Genomic DNA, 16079 nt, shown 5'->3' with positions numbered 1-16079 from the left:
ACCATCTGATACAGAGCAAGACCACCTGTCAGAGAAACAGGCAGCTCCGCCAGGCGGCTGCTATCCTTTTACAGAGATCTTGAAAGCAGAAATGGCGAGATACAGGCAATATCGGAAGAAACACAACAGGGAACTCTCACGGCAGAGGCGAAGAGTCAGAGGTACAAAGCATGGAAGGAGACAAGGGCTAAGGAGGAGAAGGACAAGAGGTACTGTCTTTCAGGCTGAGCGGTGGAAAGGCTGTCACAGGATGAGACTGAAAAATCCTGGTGGAGCTACAGTGCTGCAGGGACTATCTTGCAACCAGACATGGAAACCTCTTTCTGGCTGAAGGATGGTGCATCTTTGAGGGAAAATGCGTTTAAGATGTTGGCTGTGGAGCCAATATGAAAGTTGTAATGGTCACATTAGCTGCAACCATAAGGACATCTATGCCATTCGAGGTGGCCGCAGGCTCGCAGGCTGTCATATATAAATATTTCATGATAACTACTCAGTGTGGGGTAGGGAATTTGGGGAAATAAGAAATAGTACTGCAAAACCACAGCCCCTGGTCACTAGCCGCCAACTCATACTGGATGGTTAGCATAAAAATACCTCTGACTGCACAGGAGCAATCAGGAGACACTCGTGTACTCCTACAATTCAGTATAGCATAACCAGTAGTGAAGCAGATGTTTATAGGGCTTAGTAAGTACTTGGCTGGATTTGTAGACAGGTATCTAAAATATACCAAGATAGACCAAGTGGATCATTTTCTGAAAATACATGTGTGTCTGTTGCCTAAAGACGCAACCTTGATTACCCAGTTAAACTATTAGATTATCATATTTAGGCAAACATAAACCCATAGTGACACCTTCCCCTACGTCCCACTAAATTTTTAGTTCCAGAGATACTTGGGAGCATTATGTAAAATGAAAGGAAAACCCATCAAATTAAGAGGTGCCATGAGCAGACTGGACAATTAAGTCCTGCCATTAATGCCCTTAGCAGCTTTCTGACTAAGGAGAGTGTTTCTCATCCTTGCTTTCCTACCTTCTCTTCTATAGGGGGCAAGAAGTACCACTACAGGAGGCGAGTGTTGTATTGAGACCCTGACTGCCTTCTCTGACGAGTATTGCAGTGTAGAAACAAGCTTCCACAGCAACTGTGTGATGAACAACTCTGCTTTCTGGGAAGAGCCTGGCATAAGAGCAGCCTGACATAAAAACTGACTTGCAATAAACAAGGCTGGATGCATTTTGTTCCTTTTTTTTTTTTGTGGTATCCCCAGAATGGGATCTCAGAGACCTTCTTGTTGGTGCACATAAAGATGTTCTGGGTTGTCCAGGACTGGGAGGATTTATCAAAACAGGGGAAGCAAATGGTTAAGGCTTGTCTTAGAATAGCGGTTCAACCTTAGTCTGACAACAAAACTGCCTCCTAACTTGCTGGAAATGTTTAGCTGTTAATCTGTTACTCAGCTGATTATTGTGCATAGTATAAATGCCTGAGACCCATTGCTGCTTTAATTGTCCTTATCCAGGAAAGGCCATCTTTTGCTGCCTAGAGAATGGCTCTCAAGTTCCTGCAACAACATGTGATTGGAGCAGGCTAGTGATAGATCAGAGCAGGCTAGTGATAGATTGGAGCAGACTAGATAGATTGGAGCAAGCTAGTGATTTACCTTCTGGGTAAATGAAAACCACTGCTGGGGGAGGCAGGATGCCAGAAGGGGGTGGTGAAACTGATCACACAAAATCAAGTCAGAATCTAAATTTCTTCCTCTACTCAAGCCTTTCCCACATGGAGCATGGGATACCTGAGCAGCTGTTGTCCTCTCTGCTTCACAGGAACTGCCACTAGAAATTCCTTAGCTCTCTGAGGAATACAATTTGGGGTCTTGTGAATCATGAGGTCACTGCAATAGGACAATCAAAGCAGGTGTTTCCAAATCCTCCTGATCACAAGGAGTGAACCTAATAAAACACTAGCTTAAATAACAGAGAACAGCAGCTGAGTAGTCATGAGCAAATAAGTTCCCCATCACTTCCTGTCGTCACCTGTGATCTATCAACCTCAAGAGGTTCAGAAGTTAATTCATAATCTGCAGGAGAGCAGGACTGTGGGCCCAGATGCAGGGGATGGCGCACCAGCTCTGAGCCCTTTCTCTGCATCCTTGGCCAGCAAGGCTCTGTATGCAGCCAAAGGTCTCCGACGAGTGGCAAGGCAAGGATGTGGCCCAGGTTAGTGAGCATGCCACACTAAGTAGCATGCCTTGGCATGGATCTGCAAGCTGTTGCTCTCGGTTGCCTGTGGGGCTTCTCTGATGAGGCAGGAGAGGGGTGTGCTGGGTGTGTGAGGGAAGGCGTTGTGCCTGCAGCAACTCATTCAAGGCACATTTTGTCCAGAAGTGACACTATGGCCCATGTTCTTCCAAACAATTGCAACAGGAAAGCCCTGCCCATCATCTCTTATTCTATTTCCTCTTCCTTCCCTCTTACCAGATTGGGCACCACTGCCCCAGAGCAGTGGGGACATGCTGGTGCGGATATCCTGTCGGGAGAGTCCATGTTACGCCCCGCCAAGGTCACAGGGAGATCTCAGTCACTCCACAAGCCTTTTGCACCACTGATGGAGCCCCTGAAGGTCAGGTAGGGTCAGAGCACAGATGGGACTCCTATCCCATTCCTGTTCAAACACTCAGTGGGTGACTTTCTTAGTTTTCAGTGTCAATCTTTTGGCTACTCCTTCCTTGTGTGTGTATATGTATGTGTGTGTGTGTGTAGGGAGGGAGTCATAATGGTGTTTTTTGGAACTACTCAGCTTCTTGCCTTGTTTTTTTTCACTTTTCATAGCATTATTACTCCATTAATATTCCTGAAAGCCAAGTCTTCCTCCAATGGGCTCTCATGATTAAAGACTAAATGCTGTGGAGGAGATGACAGTCCTCACATGTGCCAATGAGTCAGTGAATTCCTTTGTGAAGCCTAAGTCCATCCAGATGTTGACCTCAGCTCTGATGCTATGTTCTTTCCCTATTTTCCTCTAGTATTGCTGGGTCTACTTAGGATGGGTATGACGTTGACCATCAATGAGGAAAGACGGGCTCTCTAAGAGGGTAAAATGTTTTGCTGCCTTCTACAATAGGATTGTGAAGCTCTTTCCACTACTGTAATTCTTGGCCGTTGCCTTACAAATGCTTGTGTTACAAATATTATTGCTCATTTGGTACTATTTGCATTGCACAAGCATAAATGTGTAAAGGCGATCTACGTTTGAGACAGTCACTTTGTATGGGTCTAATTTGGATTTTCAGGCATTTTCTACAGAGCCAAAGAGCTACATGGGACTATACTGGTAGGCAGAGACAACAGAAAAGCAAGGACCTATCTGCATGTGGCTGCTAGAAATGTTCTCTTTGCACAGTCCAAAACCAGTATTTTCATTAAATACAAAGGGAGGAAATAGTATTCTGCCTAGCTAGATTCTCCCAGGAATTTTGCTGTTTCTTTACTTTTCTTTGCAAGCCATTTCTTAGAAACTGGACTCTGAATTGCACTTTTTAGCAGTTGCTGGGCTAGATCTTTCCTTGCTGTGAATCAGGGCAGCTCCATCATCTTCTACTGCAGGCTGCATTGCAGCAGGCCAGGAACTGTACTCCTCTTGAAGGGCATGCATGACAGAGGACCAGAGGTAGGCATACAACCCTGCCTGCTGAACAGGTTTTAGTGAGGCTCCAACAGCGGAAACAAGGATAGTGCCAAGTGAATCATGTTCTGGGCTCATCCTTTGCCTTCCCCACCCCTCTGGATGACACAAGCCACCTTTTCATGATGCATATCAGCAGACCTGGATATTTTTCCAGGACTTCACTTAAACCAGATTTCTGGAATCTGACCTTCGGAAACATTTACTCTGCTGAGTCCCCTCCCTGATCTGGGACATTTTCTTAAGCAGTCCTTCGCTTTCCTGTTGTGGGATTCAGCTTGGGGATGCAGAGACTATAAATGGGGATTCCCTCATCTCAGCCTGTCCAGCTACATCCAACCAAACGGAGTAACTCTCTCAGGAAGTTCCTCTCCAGCTGTCATAACATACCCTCACCATGCTGACCTGCCACAGTGTTGTTTCCTGCTAAGATATAACTGGTCAGCTGATGAGGGGGCTTTAGCAATGGGAGCAGAGTGAGCGGAGCATTGCAGAGCTGCACCTTTGGCAACGTTTAGTCTGGATTCCCATTATCCTTTGGTACTGGGATTTGCCTGTTGCTAGTTAGGGCATTAGACACATAGTTACAGATGTTTAACACCTGGTTGCCCGTGCACACATGAAGCCTAGGCCTGCTTCTCTGCCCTCTAGGCTCCTGACCCCTTTCCCAGGTCCCAATGGCTTTCACTCCCTGCTCCAAGCCTTTGCACTTCTGTGCTTGCACCAGGCATTGCCTCCCTGAGCTTCAGCAGCAGAGGCATAGCCTGTTCTGGGCATACAGCTTTCTGGTCTTGGAGGTAGCTTTGGCCCTTTCCCAAATTGCCCCAAATATTGCCCTTTAAACAGAGGAAAGGTAGAAGTATCAAGGGCAGGGACAGCTGGAGAGTCAGTGACAAGTCTGAGCCAGATGTGAAACCAGGATTCAAGTCTCTAGGGTCTCTGTGCCAAGTTCCTTCCACCTGGTTGTACTGAATACATCAGAAGGCAGCTGTCAGGAGGCTGGAGTACCAGTGGCTTGAAATCTATAATACAGTTAACACAAACTGGCATTTTTCTGTTTAGTTTCCTCTATAAAACTCTATTTCTACTCTTCTTTCCCTCTCTCTCTCTTTTTTCTTTTTTTTGGGTTTCATGATCTCTGCCAAAAATACATTGATTTACTCGTAACAAATCATGCCAGGATCAGAACAGCTATATCTAAATTTACTGTCTAATTTTCAAACAGAGTCATTTCCTGCTATTTTCCCTGCCTCCTGAGTCAGAACAGTATATTTCTACATACTGCCAGACATGGGCAATTCTTATTTAGAGATGAAGCCATTCCAAACCAGAGCCAGTATGCCTTTCAAAGGCCAAATCTTTCAGTTCTTACTCAGGATTTTAACTATAACAATCCAGACACATGTTTTTTCATGACCTGTACATTACAGCTCTCACGATGCTCTTGATTGCATTTCAGAGATGCAGAAAGAGTCACGGAGGCTACTTTGCAGTGCTTTACAGAGGCGTTGTTGGGATGAGTTGAATTATTTGTTTATGTGATTAGTTTATACTGAGCTGCTCCAGAGCTGGTAACAATTTTCATTATGTGCTAGCTAGCTGTAGAGCATCCTGCAAAGGGGATCTGCTCTGTCTCATGGCAGAAAGCAGCACAGGTATGAAAGGAACTCCAAATACTTAAAAAGGCGGCACACAAATAGACTTTGTCTCTCCTCCTCAACATCCCACCTTGACAGCACTGGTTTGAGAATCAGCAGCTTCTATGCATTAAGCCAGCCCCATCTGGCTTAGCAACTCATGGATGCAAGGCAGGAGGGAGGGCTTCTCCTTCCAGCCAACTCTCTGGCTGTTTATTTTCAGTCTCAGAGGCCCATATCACATCTGGAGCTTGCCCAGTCCTGTGTTTTGGTTTTGGATTCACAGTGTGTGAGTACAGGGAGGGTTATTTTACCATCCCAGATTTCCAGTGGTGGACTGTGGCATCCAAAATGAAAACAAACAAACAAACAAACAAATAAAATTGTCGTCCTTCCTGCAAAGGGTCATCTCCTTTTAGGGGTACAAGAAAAAAAAAAAAGACATAAAAACTTCAGCATTAATGTAGAAAAAATTCCACAGGGACAGCCAGTACAGCAACCTCATGTTCTAGGTGAGTATGGAGTAAATATAGCCTAGCAGACATACATGGTAAGATGCTGATTTCCTCATCCAGTGAGAGCCCTGAAATCCTCTGGGACAATTAGCCCCAGTTTCCTCATTGGAAGGAAACACATTAAGGGACACTCACAATTTACTGTGTTCAGTGCAGGTGCCAGATCAAACTGTGGCATCCTGTGTAATCCCTGCTGAAAAGCAAAGCAAAGAGCTACCTGGAGGACCTCCAAGGCACTGGATAAGAGACATCCTCTCAAACAAAGGTCAGCCAAGGTTGAGGGGAGGCCCCAAATCCATGCCAGGTGATAAGATAAGAAGGAAGGAAATAGCTTTCTCTAGAGGTCCTTCTGAAGTAAGAGTAGAAGGGATGGTTAGGATGGGGGAGAAACCCATCCTGGAAATACTCTTTCCTCAAGTAGAGCAAGAGGTGGCCCTCTCACCATCTTTTACTTTACTTAGGGTGTTTTCTGAAGGCTTCCAAGTATTTCTGCATCTCTCCTCACTGTTTCCTCTCTAGGAGTGGTCATCCGCAGCTCTCAGGGAAAGCTTTGCACCCTCTTGGTTGTCATCAGCCCCTAACAACAGGCTGAGTCTGCACCTTTGGGTTTTCCCACTGACCTAATTTTTCAAGGCTGCACTTTCCACCTCTGATGATTTCAGGCCTGATCTTAAAATAAGTGCACCTTGCAGTGATCCACCCACACCTAAGGGTTGGGTTTCATGGCCTCTTCTGAGTCAGGATGTGTTTTGGTTGCTCCTCACTGACCACTACTCAGTTTGCCCCCAGGAGGGTCTTTTGGCCATGCTCTCATCAGGTTTTCTCTACCCTAGTCACATTGAAATGTCTTTCACACCCAATATCTGTCATCAAGGGGAGACAACTGAGGATATCATGGCAGGCTTTGACTTGGAAAGGTTTAGCTGTAGGCACTTATACATTTTCCAAAACAGGTACAACTCTGCACTGCCATGGTGACAGAGCCCTTCTTAATTCTCCTCAGCAACAGAAAATAGGGAACATAGAAGCCAGAGAAGGGAAGTATGGACCCAGGGCCTCTGGAGATGGCACATACTTCTTCATGACCTTGGAGGCCCATCTAGTCCTGGTAGAGAAAGCATCATTCAGAAATTGCTAGCCACTGACATCCAAGAGTAGGATTTAGATTAATTAAAAAATATGAGATGTAATCAACAGAAAAAACACAAATAATCCTATGTGTTTTTTTTTTCTTTTCTTGTGTTCATATCTCACCTATGTTCTGGTTTCTAAGCGAGAAAGGAGGACCTGCCTCTTCTTTACCAATCATGTATGTACAGAACAAAAAAATCCACCTGCTTTGCAGGCAGCCAAGAGCCTGAGCCTATTTTACTTTTTCCTACACCCTGAAATTGTCTGGATTCAAACAGGTTGTCCAGCATTGCAGTTACAGGACATAATGTTACCAGGCGTCCTGAATTTATGTTTCTATGGGAGACAAAGGCTTCATGTCTTTCTTTTGGGGAATTCACCAGTGTTCCTGTCAGCTCATCGTCTCTCTAATGTTGTCAAGTAATAAGTGATTAATTGCCATGAGGCAGACTAGCAAAAATCACAAGATTTGACAGAAAAAGAAACGCAGTTTTTGAAATGAGCCTATTCAAGATACGTTTGCTTGCACTTTGATATTTCAATCATTTTTGTTCACGTGATCAGACTTCTGTCAAAAATCCTGATGTCTGTGTACACACCCAATTTATAAAGAAAAGAAAACAGAGATTATCTGGTAACAGTAAGGAGTCCAGGAGTTGAGTTTTTAAGGAAAACACCACCTATCACAGGAATTGGCAATCTGCCTGTCCTTTAAAGCAGAAATGCCTAAACTGTGGGCCCCAGCTGGTGTCGAAGGCCATGTCACCTGGTTCATGTTTTCAGCTGAGAGTGAGATAAGAAGGTGTGATGGCCTATGAGAAATTTTGGGAGCTGACAGTGGCTAGTGGTCCCAAACCACTTGTTGCTACCTAGTTAGGAGCAGGATATGGGACTAGATGGATCTTTACCATGGACTAGATGGATCATTACCATGGTAATGATTTTGGCATGACCCCTCCTTTCCTTCAATGCCTGAGTTCATTGTCAGAGTAAAGTGGGGAGAAGCTGGAGAGGAGATGGATGGGCAGGAGGGTTTGCTTGGTCTTCTGTAATGCTATATTAGCTCCTTTTTAAAAATATTCCTCAGAAGAGAATTCATCTGCCAAGTTTCAGCCTGGGATGAAATAGGTACAGCCACATAACCCTCTGCCCTGTTCCCAAAAATGGAGAGGTACTAGGAAAAGGCCAATTCAGGTTTAGCTATCACATCACAGAGGTCCTGAATGTCGGCCAGGGGCAGCCAGTGAGGGTTGCAAAGGGCGGACAAATGCCTGTGATTTTACCATAAGGTTGCAGTTGCAAAGGTCCCTCTTGGGCTGAGACCTGGGAAGGAGGTAGGTGGGAAGGGAAAAGAAAGGAGGACAGCTAAAGCAGAGGGCAAAGGGGGTGAGAACATGGGAGAAGGAGGGCACTGGAGAAGGATGGGGAGAAGTGAAGCCTTTCAGCCCATCACCAACAGTGGCACCTGTCCCAGTCTTGGACTTGCTTGTGTTTCAGTGGCTTGTCTTACTGCCATGGCTTTGGGAACAGCAGCCTGTTTACAGGAAACAAGCTGGCTGTGCTTCCCGTAGCCTTGCTGGGCTGGGGTGGAGGTGAAAGCTGGCTCCTTCTGCTGCTGAGAAAGCCCCAGCTTGCTTGGGGTGTGTGAGCGCTGCAACTCACTTCTTCCCACCCCTACCTCCTTCCCTCGGCGCTGGCCCTTCCCCACCCCAGCCTCACCTGTATGGGCGTTTGAGGGGGTTTATGGTTCCCAGAAGGGCTGCAGGATCCCTGGAAGCTGCCGAGGCCATGTTGTGGCTAAATCCCTGGGGACCGACCCCTGCCTGATGTTACCCTCCCTTGCATCCTTAGGTTGCACAGAAGATGTTTAATGAACATGAGCAGATTTCTTGTAATGGATGGTAGCAATGACAAGAAAAATAAGATGTTACACCACATCTTGGCAAAAGTGGCTCAGAAGGACAATTCAGGCGGCTGTATGTGTCCCCCAGCCCTCTCCCTCTGTGTTCCTATGCATGCTTGCCTCTGGGTCGTGCTAAGAGCTGAAGAAAAACCTGTGCACTGTCTTCTTAATAGCAGGCACAGGGGTTATCATTCCAGCCTTGAAAACCAGGGCTACAAACAGGGGAAGGGGGAGGGTACATATTTTGGGAGAAACAAGTATTTAAAATACATCATATTTGTTCTATTGGCCTCTTCCTTACCTCCCTTGCAGCTTGTAAAACTCCCACTGCCTCCCTTCCTTTTCAGGCAAATGCTTGGCTCGTTATTTCTCCCAGCACACAGCATTCCCGTCACCCTGTCCCTGCGGCTACTAACCCACCTCCTGAAGCTTAAAGAGGAGCTTGTGGGCCAGCTTCTGGCCCAGTCCTCACTGCGGCTGTTGCTTGACTTGTATGCAGCAGTATGTGTTGGATGGAGCTCCTGCTCCTGATGAACAGAGGGTGCCAAACCGCATGAATCTGGGGTTTGGCAAAGCCCAGCTGCTTCCAGCCGGAGAGGCAGGGAACACTGGGGACAGCAGCCCCAGCACAGCGGGTTCATCACTGGCAAGGAGGAGCTGGTCCTGGGAAAAGGGAGATGTCCCAGTTAGTCATCACCCACCCACTGGTAGCTGGGAGGCACTCTTGTAGCATCCGCCGCTCGACAAGGCACAGCCGAGGTCAAGAGCGGCAAGGGCTATTCCCCGAAGAGTGAAGGGCCACTGCTCAAGCCCAGCTACATATTCTCCACTACCCATGAGCCCATGGGGTTGCTGCCAAGAGTCAGTAGTCAATAAGGTTAACGCTGTAATGATGTTTATTCAGTGCACATCTAAAGCCATTGGGGATGGCAATAGGTAATATGTGGACCCAGATACACATTTCAGTATGTGGCTGTGCAAAAGGTGTGGGACACTGACAGTAGGAAAAGGGTGTCTGGGATGACCATCCATAGTTGCTTTTTGCATGGCTTGCCATACCTCCACATTCCAGTTATTTCCAAGAGCTTCACTTTTAATAATAAACAGAAGATACTGAAAGCATATTGGATTTACTTAATAATACAAAAAATGGTGAGCTTCCCCCTTCCCAAAAGTGAAGGACAACAAAAAGGGATCAAAAACTTCTCAGGTATTACAGAAGTATATCCCACAGGCAAGAGGTACATGAGAAGGATGTTGTTTTCCACAAGCTCTTGTCATGTTCCTTACTTGTATCTCTCAAATACATTTTGGAAACATCTTTCTGAGGAAATGCAGTATTAAGAAAGCTTCGAGGTGAGAGTTCATAGATATGAAGAAAATTAATTCCGTAGGAATTTAGCTTCAGTAGGGACTGATCCAAACTGACTTAGGAAACCAGCCGCCTGCCTGGGATTTCTGGGACACTTCTGCTTCAGCTGTCTATAAATGAGGTCTCCAGAGCAGAGATATCTCTGCAACAATACTAACAACAGCCAATAATTAGCTAATTGGAAGTTCATACAGCAGCCTAGAGAACAGCTATACAAGTTTCGATCTCATGTCACACGTTTACCCTTGATGGGAAAAAAATGGAAAACAAAAGTCATGAGATAAAAGGAGTGAGGACCACATCACTAGAGCCAGGCGCTTGCAGCTTGCTTTGGGATTGCATTTGTGCATTGAACCGTACAGGTTGCAGATGCCGGCCAATATCTATCTCTGCTTCCCCTCCACCTCCACTTCACAAAAAACGGTCTACAGTACCCTCTTTTATTTGAAGGCCTTTAAAAATCCCCCAGAATACTCCATGACTGCAGACCCAATCCATCCTTCCCTTGGGAAAGTGCTAGATACGTTGTGTGTAACCCTGGCAAGATACATTGTGCTACAGTCTCCTAACTTTGACCCTTTCATATATCCTTTTATTGCCCCCAAGAAAAACAGACTCATAAAATGCAACTCATTAAATGCCCAAGCATTGTGAGACAATACTACTAAGCCTCTGCTGTTAAGGCTTTCAAATTTCACATGGTATTAAAAAGTTTACTGGACACTTGGTCCTTTTTAAGTTTGCAAAACAATCTTTTGGGTCCCAGTGTTATAAACTAACAGTAAAAGTGAACTAAAGAAACTCAGATTTTATTGTAATCCATGTTACTAGGAGTTGTACTTTAACACTTCAAGACTTGGCCCGAAGGTAAAGAAGCAGTAGCTTTTACAGACTTTTTTTCCAGCTGAGAGAGAGGCTGGCAAAGGTACAGAACTAAATAATCCAAAGAATGCCACCCCAAAATGCACCGGATCCCATGGAAGATTTGAGGCAGATTGTTTAGAATCCTCCTGTCATTTTTTTTCCCCAAAGTGCAGATCAGGAAAAGTGAGGGAAAGGTCTTTCTAATTTAGTCCTAAGGAACCCGTTTTGAGGCAGTTTAACAATATCAAAAGGGGTAGCATTTTCCTTTACCGTTCTAAAAGTGTGCAGGCAGGCACTACAAATCCCCTTTCCACAGAGCAGAATCCATCGTGGGTATCACAGATTTCTCTGCATCTCATACTGTCCTTACATTTTCTGCAAAGACTGTTCAAAGGCCTTATTTGTACAAACAAGAACATCTAATGTCATCGTAGCTGAGAGAACTTCAGAAAAGATGCAGTCTAGCAATGTCATCAGAAAACCCGTGGTCTGTTTGTTTTCCTTCATCAGCTGGTTTCAACGCCTCACCCACTTGATCTGTGTGGACAAGAAAGTGGTAAAAACAGTTACAAGCCATTTGTGAGGGACTTGGCCCATGTGAGAGTGAGACTTGAAAAATGTCCTGAAAGCCATCATTAGAAACCTTCAGGGAAGGAGATACTATCTACCCAGTAGCTCTTACATACAGAGTTTTGCGATCATAGGTAGGGTTAGTCCAGAAAGCTAACCAGAAGCATTGTTTGGACATGGGGCAAAAAGGGGGTATTGCAAGAACAATAGTTTTTGAATCAGTACCAGGTGCTGAAGATCTGAAATCTATGCAAGATGACTGTGTGTGGACTCCTTCTTTGTTAGTTCATCCTTCTTACTTGAAAAGCGGGGTTTTACATGCAAACTTGTGTCAAAACAGGTGTTGAGCAGCTTGATGCATCAAATGTCATGAGATCCTCAGAGAGAAGGAGCACAAAGACTGCTGAGAAATATGTGCCCAAGGCTTTGGAGGTGTCTCAGCTCACCAGCTGTTAGCTCCTGCTCACGATAGAAGCTTTACAGCAGAAGGTACACATAACATCATGGTTCCTGGATGTGGTCCCAGGTTGATTTGGGACCAGCCTGGGGTGCTAATGTTGTACATCTGGGCAGGTGGGAGAGAGGTTGTGGTGTAAATGATGGTGTTCATGCCTCCGGTTGTCCAAGCTTGTGGCATAAGACCAGTAAGGCAAGTGCTATGGAGATGCTATTTATAAGCTTGAGGAACTTGGTGACATGAGTCAACAATCTGTGTGGGTGAACGTACAAGCCATTCGTATTCTGTCTTGTACGTACCTAATGAAACTGTATAACTCTGAAACAAACAAAACCTTAAATCATCCTATTTTGTAATTAAAAAAATATATCTTGGGAGAGTTTTAAAAATATTTATTACATCATGTTGCTGAACAAAACAGAAAGTACGATTTTCTAGTGCCCTTATGTCCAAAGAGTTCAGGGCTGCTTAATTAATTAGGTTGCTGATTTTTTTAGTATTTGTTAAGCATGTGCAATATGATCCAAAAGATGCAATGCTTAGGGCAGTCCTTGACCTCAGTTTCCAGTTCAAAAATTGGACAGCAAATGACAACGAGAGTTAGGAGAAGCTCAGAGAAGTTTAGAAGAAGTTAAGCCTGTTTTAGAAGTGGAAGGATTTATGCTGTAGCCTGGCATTTCATTGTCTGTGTTTGGCTGGGCTGGGAGTTTGTCACTGGTTTGTGCTGGTGCTAGGAGGTTTGTGCCAATGCCACAAAGCTTTGTGCTGGTGCCAGAAAGATTTTGATAGGGAAACGTATGGGAACTTGCCACTCTGGGACAAGGAGGTTGATCCTTGGCTGTAGAGCAGGGAAGGACTGAGGAACTGGAGAGAAAAAGGAAAGTGGCAAGTGGGAAATCTTTGCTTAGGGTTGCAGCGATCCCCAAACATGGAACAAATGAGGGTAGCTTTTCCCTAATTTCCACTGGCAGAGGCTCTGAAGGGTTTTGCCTTTTTGGCATGAGGTATAGGTCTCAATCAGAGTCATTATTTCATAACCCACCTCATCTGCTCACTGCCATCACAGAGCCCCAGATTGTGGACAAACTTTTGGGCTGTGTTTTCTTCCTAGAACACCCAGTATTTTTAACATCTGAAACAGCTAGCCTAACCAAAATGTTTGGACTGTATTTAAGAAACTCCTGTGAGAGGTACTGGCTGGTGATATAAAGGAGACAGGCTTTTGATGATCTGTCAGGTCTAAATCGATGTGCCTGTTGGTATTGTCACATATTACAGGTGGAGGGACAAGATAGTGTAAGATTTCGAAGACTGAAAGTCAGATGTAAAGCAAAAAGCAGTACCTTAAAATCTTTACTCCCAGTCCTGCTTTTTAAGCACAAAACTGGCCTTCGGAAAAGGTTCTAAAGATAGAAGTTTTAGTTATCCTGTTGAAGTACCTGCATGTTAGCACCCTCTCTTTGTGCTTCAGATATGATTAATACCTCCGTGCTCTATCACAGTCTGAGCCTTATTTGCCATCATCCATGCCCCACAGGAGGCCATAGTTCACACTCACACATTTCATGTCTTTCTCTTTGTATTGTAAAAACAGTATGAAAGTGCCCTGAACAAATGCATTAAAAATGAGAGTCATGGTTGAATGGAGTAATTCAGCAACAGCACAGAAAGAAGACAATTTCAGGTGACATCCGTGCAGCACGAGTTACCAAACTTGGGAGTACAGCCTTACTTGGGACTGAACCCAAAAATATCCAGAGGAATGGGGGGGTCACAGCATGGAGGCAGCTTTTCTGCTGGAAAGAGTGAGAACTTTTCCCTGAGGAACCCCTATCCCAGATCCACATGAGTACAAAGGAGAAAAGTCAGGCCTGGAGGTGTTGCCAGAAGGGTAACATACCTCATGTAAAGCACATTACAAAAGCTAATGCTGAGCTAACAACAACCTCTCTCTAGTAGCAGTGGGAACCCCCTCCTGCTTCATTTTGTAAAGTATCTTTCATATCTTCTGCCAAAGACTTTAGGCGACAGCAAGTTTTGCAAGGAGGAGAGTAATAATAGAGCCAAATCTTGGTTCAGAGGCTGCCAATAAAGAGTCACTGCAGCCTGTAACAGTGAAAGGTCATCCACAAAGACATTATGAACACTCATTTTTTGCCCCAAATTCTGGACCAAATGTTCTGAGGAAGAAGCAGACTGTTGGGCTGGGTCCAAAGCATGGGGAGAACTTGTAATTAATCTTTTTGTAATTCTTTTCCCACCCTAAATCTTCCACATTTCCTGCCTCACTTAACTCTTTCCAAAGTGTTCTCCTGCAGTGCCACAGTTGCTGAGGCTTGATACAGACCAGAGACTACTGACAGGAGTCCTCTGTGTGAGCCAGATGGCCTCCTGAATGCCACCCTTAGGCACCTATTATGGGTGGTTGGTTTTGGTGGCACAACTGCCACTTCCAACAGTGCTCTAGAGGCTTGGTCTGAAATATTCATCTTGCCCTTGAGCTTCAATAATTGCCTGACAGTCACTTTATTCACCTTTACTGGGCAGTTAGAATACCAACCTCTTACACAGATGCACATTTTTAGAAACAGGTTCAACAAGATGGTGCAATAAGGTTCACCAGTGCACAGCCATACACATAAACCTGTCTTCAGGGGTATCTAGCGGGCACATGAATCACAGAGTGTTTTGAATTTAAAAAAGTGTAAACATATTTCCAAGTTTAAAATTTTATCACCATCTGTTCTCCTTTGCAGCAGTGAAGTTTGAGTTTCCATTCATTTTCTCACTTTCTGTGTGCCTCTTTTTTCCCCGCTCTAGCGGGGACATTAGAAAAGAAGACACAACACAGCATCCCCAACTCTGATCCTCTGCTATAGCATGGATGACTGCCTCTTGCTCCTCAGGTTATGGGTTCTGTTAGTGCTTTAAAAGGACCAAAAAGAAGAAGAAAGAAAAAACCTGTCTTCAGGGGTATCTAGCGGGCACATGAATCACAGAGTGTTTTGAATTTAAAAAAGTGTAAACATATTTCCAAGTTTAAAATTTTATCACCATCTGTTCTCCTTTGCAGCAGTGAAGTTTGAGTTTCCATTCATTTTCTCACTTTCTGTGTGCCTCTTTTTTCCCCGCTCTAGCGGGGACATTAGAAAAGAAGACACAACACAGCATCCCCAACTCTGATCCTCTGCTATAGCATGGATGACTGCCTCTTGCTCCTCAGGTTATGGGTTCTGTTAGTGCTTTAAAAGGACCAAAAAGAAGGAAAGAAAGAAAAAAAACCCCCTGTCCTGGTTTGAACTGTAACCACACCTCTGGCTCCCCCAAGGCAGCAAGCCAAACAGCCAGGGGTGCAGCAAGCTCATCTCTTAGTTTGTCCCTTTCTGTGGTTTTGAAGCATTTTAAACTGATATGTTCACAAAGAAAAATGGGTTGTGATGCCACTGTGGAGGCTGGAAATGGTCTGTCCTGGTCTATATATATGACTTTTATGAATGTGACGGCAGCTGTGAAACCAAAGGGACCAAAATAACAGCGGGAGGGCACCCAGCAAGGCTGCTCCAGAGGAAAGTGACCCCATGAGAAGCATAGAAAAGGTGTTTTAAGCCCTGAGTGGTTGAGTCCTGTTCCAGAGTAGTCAGGTGCAGAGCATATCGCATATGTTGGCCATTCCCATGGGCTGAGCCTGCTGCATACTGCACTTATGCCCTGCTAACAATGACTAGTCAGTAATTACACTAGGGGTGCTGCTGGAAGGCTGCTGTGATGAAGCTCAGATGATGAAGTTGCCCACCTCCCTCTCCTTCCTGCATCCTTCTGTTCCAGGAAACTGTTTTCAAGATCATGGTTCCCTAGTTACAGATGGGCCCAGGGTGTCCTGTGGGTCTGCTGTTCTAAGTAAGCAGCTGCCCAGCCTTTCTCAAAACCAGATGCACTT

This window comes from Aptenodytes forsteri, unplaced genomic scaffold (assembly GCF_000699145.1).
Source record: "Aptenodytes forsteri isolate BGI_AS27 unplaced genomic scaffold, ASM69914v1 Scaffold255, whole genome shotgun sequence".
Taxonomy (NCBI): domain Eukaryota; kingdom Metazoa; phylum Chordata; class Aves; order Sphenisciformes; family Spheniscidae; genus Aptenodytes; species Aptenodytes forsteri.
This window is presented reverse-complemented; position numbering follows the sequence as displayed.